The 8,118-nt window shown below is 42.5% G+C and overlaps 1 protein-coding gene across 8 annotated transcripts in view; it reads right to left on the bottom strand.

Annotated features, from left to right (window-relative positions):
• The window catches only part of tns1b (tensin 1b), a 231,673-nt gene that overhangs the window by 129,852 nt on the left and 93,703 nt on the right, over positions 1–8,118 (bottom strand). The gene's annotated exons all lie outside the window — the stretch shown is intronic.

Here is an 8,118-nt window from a genome sequence, read left to right as displayed (position 1 = left end):
CACACACACACACACCACACACACCACACCACAACACACACAACACACAAACACACACACCAAACCCCCCACACACACACACACACACACACACACACACACACACAAACACACACACACAAAAACCTTCCCTCCTCAAAGCTCATTCTCATTCGCTCCTGTTAAAAGCTTCTCAAATTACAGGTTAAATATGAGTTGCCCCTGCAGCCGCCTTTTCTGTCCTTCCCCTCTCTACTGACTTTCCCTCTCTCTCACATGCGCGCCCACACACGCACGCACACACACACACACACACACACACACACACACACCACCACACAACACCACACACACACACACCCACACACAACACACACACACACACACACACACACACTCTCTCTCTACAGCGCAATGAGAAAGAAAGTACTGTACCATGAATGAACCATTGACTTCACGGCAACTCCACCAGTCAGACAGTGTCGACGGCAGCGTGGACATCCATACATATCTGTCACCAGCTCATCATGTCTTTCACCCCGTTACCATGATTACAAATGTGCAACGCTGTGTTAATGCAGATATAATGACATAAACTTTAAAGGTGCCATGGTATGAAAATGTCCCTTTATGAGGTCTTTTAACATTAATATGCGTTCCCCCAGCCTGCCTATGGCCCCCCAGTGGCTAGAAATGGTGCTAGGTGTAAACCGAGCCCTGGGTATCTGCCTCGCCTTGAGGAAATAAAGCTCAGATGGGCCAATCTGGAATCTTCCCCGTATGATGTCATAAGGGGTGAGGTTACTCCCCTTTCTCTGCTTGGCCACCCACCTTTCCTCCTCAAAAGCTACTGACTCAGAAATGGCACACACTAAGGTCTACATGAAAGAGACTTCAGTACAGTTAGGGACCCCTAGGTCTATATAAAGAGACTTCCGATACAGTATTGGGACCACTAAGGTCTATATAAAGAGACTTCAGATACAGTATTAGGGACCACTAGGTCTATATAAAAGAGACTTCAGATACAGTATTAGGGACAACTAAGGTCTATATAAAAGGACTCAGATACAGTTATGGGACCACTAAGGTCTATTAAAAGAGACTTCAGAACAGTATTAGGGGACCACTAAGGTCTATATAAAAAGACTTCAGATACAGTATTAGGGGACACTAATAGGTCTATAGAAAGAGACTTCAGATACAGTATTAGGGGACCACTAATTTAGAAAAACTATAATTCGCAATTACATTTTGGAGAAGTGAACACATATTTTGTCTTGTGTTCTAATGGAAAGTAAAGTTCAAACTGAAATAGTATTTAGTGAAAATTCACAGCTGAAGGGTTTTTTTCCTGTTGATGTGTTCAACAGTTTTATAGTTCAATGAATGCAACATCTTTCAAAAGTTAATGAGTAATTATGTTAATATATCAATATAATAATAATAATTATAATAATACTAATATTAAGAAGAAGAAGAATTAAAAAGATGTGGATGAGAGCGCTGAGACTAATCAAATCCGTACAATAGAGCCGTAAAACCTAAAAAACGAGCTGAAAGATATAAAAAAGCTGCATGATCAGATCATGATTCATGAGTTCCCTAAAAACAATTCCTTCACAATAAAGAATTATGATTAGCTGGGGGAGACTGGCTTGAATCCACTGGTATCTGATGGTAGTCAGGTAGTCTGAAAGTGCAGTAAGCATTTATGGTTTCCTCGCCTCACCAGCTATTACCCAGTAGCAGACAAAGGGACATTACTGAGGAATGTGTGCTACAAATCTGTGGGACATATAGTATTATGCCTCAACATGGAATAATTGCCACTGTCTTTGATGTTGCTCAGAAGTAATTACACGGAGCTACTTCTAAGAGCAACACCTTTTGCTGGAGCGTGTTCACCAGTGTGGGCTCAGTACATTTTTTCATTCGTATTAATGACAAGGGCCAGGAAGGAAGCGTGGCCTGCCACACAGGAGAATGTGGTTACGGTAACAAAACAACAGGCTTGTTTATGCCTTTAATGTACGGGCAGGCTGAACTGTGGGAAGCAGGAACCCTGTTTGTTGGTGTGTGTGTGTCCATGGGTATGAGTCTGCCTGATGCTTTGTGTCGCCACCAACCACTGCATCCTTACACAGTTACACCTTCTGTATGTAGGGAATGGAAAGTATGGGAAAGTTAGGACTGTATTTGAGGACAATTGTTCCTCTTCCTCTGGTCTATTTCCTGTGTCCTGGCTTGTATATTTTCAGATCTGATCTGTGACTGTTGTCAAAATCTTTATTTTTCCTATGAGGGAACTCTATGTGGTCAGGCACATCAGACACAACATACAACAATACCAAGTTAAAGATAATCACAGCCGAGATTAATAAATACTTAGAAACCCAGAGGGTAGGAGAAGAGGGGTGGGTAGGGAGAATATGTAATACAATAAGTCTGTATCTAGCAATCTGTAAGCCCAGGATTCTTAGTATTAGTCTGAGACAGACAATCATTTCAAGTTAAGTTAGGCGCTAATCGTTGACCGACTGTCGACACAGCACGAATTCTCCTGTACGTGATCAAAGAGGGGGTAAAGCAGAGGCAACTGGACATGGTTAAGCTATAGTGCGTGACATATTTATATTAATGCACGTCCTTACATTCAAGCCATTGCCAAATGAGTTGCTACAAAGACGTTTTGTCTCTCAATCGAGTTACTTTTCAGCTCCGTAATTAAAAAAAAGAACTGAAGAGTCTCCGGGTGAGTGACATAACGTCTTCCAAGCACCTTTAACTAAGTCCAGTTGCTCTTGACTTTAACCCTTTCTGGGATCACGTGCAGTTCTGGAACGAAGAAGTCACTCGGATGAGACAAACGTCTTCGAAGCACCTATGAACAAGTCCAGTTGGCCTGGATTTGAACCCTTCTGGTAACTATGACCTAGATGACTGAGAACATTCACAGACTTCCTGTACGTGAGGGGGACAAACGCACCAGTCGCTGTGCTCTCACTGTTCCTCAAAATTGACCGTTCTTACAGAAATGTTGATTGATGAGCCCACCAAAACGGATCAAGAGATCCATAAACGTCTGCTGTTGTGAATAAGAGGGACTGAAAGTACAGTAGTCTTGAAACAAAGTGACAAACCAAGGACAGTATTGAAAGACACACAGAGAATAAGACAGAAAGAAAGGGAGGTTACACAGAGAAAGTGGGCTGTCTGGGCTGTCTGGGTGAGGTCCAGTTTCAGGATTCTGACTCAGGCTTTCCCAGGCAACAGCCGAGTGAGCAGATCCCTGTTCCCCAGAGCCTGTGGAACACCAACGCCCATGCAGCGTACAGCCGATTTAACATGGATTTTCCTCTGGATGGTTTAACATGGATTCCTCCATGATTGGGCAGCAGGAGCTCAATGGAAGCGGACATGCGATGGAAAACTTGTCACTTTGAATCAAAAAACAGGCTGGAGATATTTGGGGTGGGAAGTTGGAGAAAAAAAAAAAAAAGTCTCAGAGCTCCTTCAGCAGGGTCTGAGGAGGTGTCGGCAGCAAGACATTTCACCACCACAGCTGTTGTAGTCGTCAGGGAAGGATTAGTGATACAGAAAACAGAGCGCATGCTCAGCAACTGTTCCTCAAAAAATAAATACTGTTTTGTAGGGCAATAAATCTCCGTAATGTATGCAACGCATGCTCTCCGAAGCCATCCCTCACTAATTCCTTCCACGTCTCCCACGCACTTGGCCCATTGGTGACATTCTTTCCAGCAGCTCTTGATTACTCCATCATGTCAAAGGCGAGGCGTCTGTTTGTTTTTCTTGCTGTATCTATGCACATGTTGCTACCATGCAGTTACTGAATACATAAGTCGCTGTCATTGTGTAAGCCTTCACGGGATGAGCAGAGCAGGCAGAGGGTGTTGTTTTGTTTTTATTTTTCATGATCTCATGGATCATTGAGCCTCTGCTTTACTACCCGCAGCCACAGTTGTTAAGACAACAGCGACAGTGTTTTTTTTTGCACTTATCAATATTGTTTTTCTAACAAGGATCAAATGAGTATGTGTCATGTGAAAGATGTCCCGCAAAACCCATGGGGGTTATCACCAGGGTTACTGTTGTGGTTCAGTCCCCCCCCCCATCAACACGATGGCCAGAAACTCAGGTTGGTGTCGGCTGGATGTGTTAAATAGGCAAGCGTTAGCTAACAGGTTAGCCATAACAACTCTCTAAGGTATAATAACCAAGGTTGGGGGGAGGGGGATATGATTTCTAAGCTATAATTACCAGTCACGTAAATAACCAATCAAAGTATTTAAATTGAAAGAAATAAAACGGAAGGGGGACATAATTTAATGGTGTACTGTGCGCACAACCACATCGGGCATTTAAAGTTATTTTATGAATGAAACAGACATATTACATACCAGAGGGCCAATTAGGGGACGTTTACTACCCCGTACTCATCTTTTAAAAGCCCGGCAAAGATTAACTCAGGTTCATCCATTGCTTTCCCTTTTCCTTTTACCTTTTAGTTGTTCTTCGTTTAATTTTCTTCTTTTCTGTGATGGCCCTGCTCAGATCCGCATAACTACAACAGATCACTTCTAAAATAACATTAAAATGCAATTAGGCCCATACAAAAAAATCTCCTGCGACCTTGTACCTGCATATAGCCTGGCGTGGTCGTACTCGGATTCTAGTCACAATAGGAGTCTGATACCGCTGCCTAAGGCTGTGATTATGGGTCGTGTTTAACCAACCAGGAAGAAATGCCTCTGCACTAAAGTGGACAGACCTACAACCAATCAGAGCAACGGAGTACGTGACGTATGTGAGCAGTGCATAGTTGTCAACAGAAATCAACTGCTAGCTACCGCTGATGTTAGCTACTAGCCGATAGCTTGGCAGTTTAGAAAATGCTAATGACGTAGATCCACGTTGCAGGCTTTACAGCATGCATGGATCCTCGGAAGACCATGGATGTATGAAGAGAACACATGGTGAACTACAACCATTAGATCAACCATTATGAAAGCTACAGGACCACAGGAGAACGTCATGTAGGGCGGATGCAGTCCGTGGGTCTGGAGGCGTTCTTCATTACGTACTGTTGCTAATCTGTCCCCATTGAATAAAGTCCGCCCTGACAATCGATTGGTCCTAACAGTCTTGTTCGAGCACAGTTGCTCTACAAAGGATCAAGTCCAGACCAAAGTTCCGGCCTTAAATGTTGTGGGCGGGGTAAGTTAGGTGGCGTCCAGGCTAACCTGCATACTCACTAACAGCCCAAATCTGTGATCTGTCAGAATGTGTGCTCATGTCCATCATTTGTGACTTTGCGGGTCAAACAATAATAAATAAGGCAATGATAAAAAAACTATACAAAAAATAGCGTCTTTTCACCGTTAGTCTCGTTCAGATGGAACATTAACAGTTTCAGAAACGTGTAAAAATGACATATACTTTAAGGACAGGATCGAATACTTCTTCTACCGCTGAAATAGACACACTGCAAAATATTTAACTCATTGAACATTCTCATCCTCATAATGTGAAACTAGTTGAAACATAATTCCTCGAATTAGAGGCTGAGTGATTTATCCGTGCTTGTGTGTTGGTTGTGTTCCCGCAAACACTTGCTGTCATAAGGGGAGCAGGGTAGCGAGCATGTGGTGCGTCCTGTGACTGCTAATTCATTAGCCCTGGAGCGGTTGGCTGCCTCTGCGTTTGATCACACTATGAGCGGTTACTTGAAAATACAGTACATACAGAGCCAGGGCAAAGACTCAAGGGAATATTTGGGTTATGACGCCATCCATCCATTTAATATCTGCCCTCACACGCTCCAAGCCCACAGTCTGTCACAGAATATGACTTTCACATTTTCTTAACAGGCGCCCCCCCCCTCCTCCACTGTAACTTCCATGTCTCACTATCAGCAGCGCCGCCCACCGCATGGAAAAGGAAGGAAGTTGTAATGTGTTACTGGGATTCAATACACGCCGACATCTTTGAAACCTCACTAATGTACTCACAGTCAAAGAACAAGTGTGTGGATCTTTTATTAATGGCTAGTTTATGTAATCTATCAGGAAGTTAGCTCTGTGATTATATTAAGTCCCATAATGGCCAAGACACTTATTGAAGGGCAAACAAGCCATGGCACTGAATCAATATCAGTCTGTGATAGCAAAAACAGCAATGTGGCCTTGTGTAAATGGTAAGCGACAAAAGATTGGAGTACACAATCACTTTACAGTAGTTTAATTAAGCGGGACTGTACAAGGTCACACTTTCTGAAGAGAGAAAGGATACCTACAAATCTAATAAATATACAAGTTAAGTTTTAAAGAAGAGTTTAAGTAAAGGACATGCAGTGGTGGAATGTAACAGTAAGTACATTTACTCATGTACTGTACCTAAGTACAAATTTGAGGTGGCTTGTACTTTATTTTCTTTTGATGTTCGTTCTACTTCTACTTGCTACATTTCAGAGAGAAATATTCTACTTTTTAAATCCACAACATTCATCTGACAGCTTTAGTTACTAGTTACACATGTACTTTATAAAATACATTTTATTATAAATTAAAGTACCCAACAATATAACGGTCGACCAGTCCACGCTGAAATGATTAGGTGATTAAACACTGGATGACAAATTTGTTTCAAGTTTCTAAAGAGGGAGCATTTTTTGGATTGAATACTTTTCTCTAATTTTAAAGTAGAAGTTTCCTGATGATACTTACATACTTTTATTCAGTAACATTTTCAATGCAGGACTTTTATTTGGAAAAGTGTATTGAAGTACTTAATATAATACATTTATAATAATATTTACGCAAATCCCAAAGTGCTACATGATAAAACAGGTGGAGAGCATGAAAATAAAAAATAAAATAAAAAAGTAAACAAAAACATAAGGAAAGGGGCATGAGTGTCAATCAAAAGCTCTCCTAAAAAGGTGGGTTTTAAGACCATGTTTAAAAGCATCCAGAGTCTGTGTGTGTCCTCAGGTCCAAAGTCGTGGGGTCCTCAGTGGTCAGGGAGAGCATCGCCAGTCTGGGAGCCGCTGAGCAGAAAGCCGATCTCCATTGTCCGGAGCTTTGTCCTGGACGGTTTCGGAGATCCGCTGATGCAGATCGGCGGGTCCGGGGTGAGGTTGGGGTAAGGAGTTCCTTGTGGTACTACCATGGTAGGTTCACCATGGATGCACTGGTGGGTAAGGAGGGAGACCTTTTACTCTATCCTGAGTGAGACAGGAAGCCAGTGGAGTGATTGAGGATGGGGGGTGGATGCTTGCACACCTCCAGGAACCTAGCACGCTGTTCTGGATGTACTGCAACTCTGAAGGCGTTCTCAGGGATCTGGTGAGGAGCGCATTGCAGTAATCCAGCCTGGAGGAGACAAAAAATGTCTGCAGGAGTGAGGGTGGGGCAAAATTGGCAACTGCTTTTTCCAGCACCTTGGAAAGGAATGGGAGGTTGGAATGGGCTGTAATTGGCACAAAGGCTGGGTATCCTGCTCTGCCTTTGAGGAAATTAAAGCTCAGATGGGCCAATCTGGAATCTTCCCCGTATGATGTCATAAGGGGTGAGGTTACCTCCCCTTTCTCTGCTTGGCCCACCCACCCTTTCCTCCTCAAAAGCTACTGACTCAGAAATGGCACACACTAAGGTCTACATGAAAGAGACTTCAGATACAGTATTAGGGGACCACCCACGGTCTATAAAAGAGACTTCAGATACAGTTAGGGACCACTAAGGTCTATATAAAAGAGACGTCAGATACGTATTAGGGACCACTAAGGTCTATTAAGAGACTTCAGATACAGTATTAGGACAACTAGGTCTATATAAAAGAGACTTCAGATAACGTATTTGTTTTGGGATTAGGTTTTTAGGGGGACCACTAAGGTCTATATAAAAAGGCTTCAGATACAGTATTAGGGGACCACTAAGGTCTATATAAAGAGACTTCGATACAGTATTAGGGACACTAAGGTCTATATAAAAGAGACTTCAGATACAGTATTAGGGGACCACTAATTTAGAAAAACTATAATTCTGCACATTACATTTTGGAGAAGTGAACACATATTTTGTCTTGTGTTCTAAATGGAAAGTAAAGTTCAAACTGAAA

The sequence above is a fragment of the Etheostoma spectabile genome, chromosome 11, assembly GCF_008692095.1.
Source record: "Etheostoma spectabile isolate EspeVRDwgs_2016 chromosome 11, UIUC_Espe_1.0, whole genome shotgun sequence".
NCBI classification, from domain to species: domain Eukaryota; kingdom Metazoa; phylum Chordata; class Actinopteri; order Perciformes; family Percidae; genus Etheostoma; species Etheostoma spectabile.
This window is presented reverse-complemented; position numbering and strand designations above follow the sequence as displayed.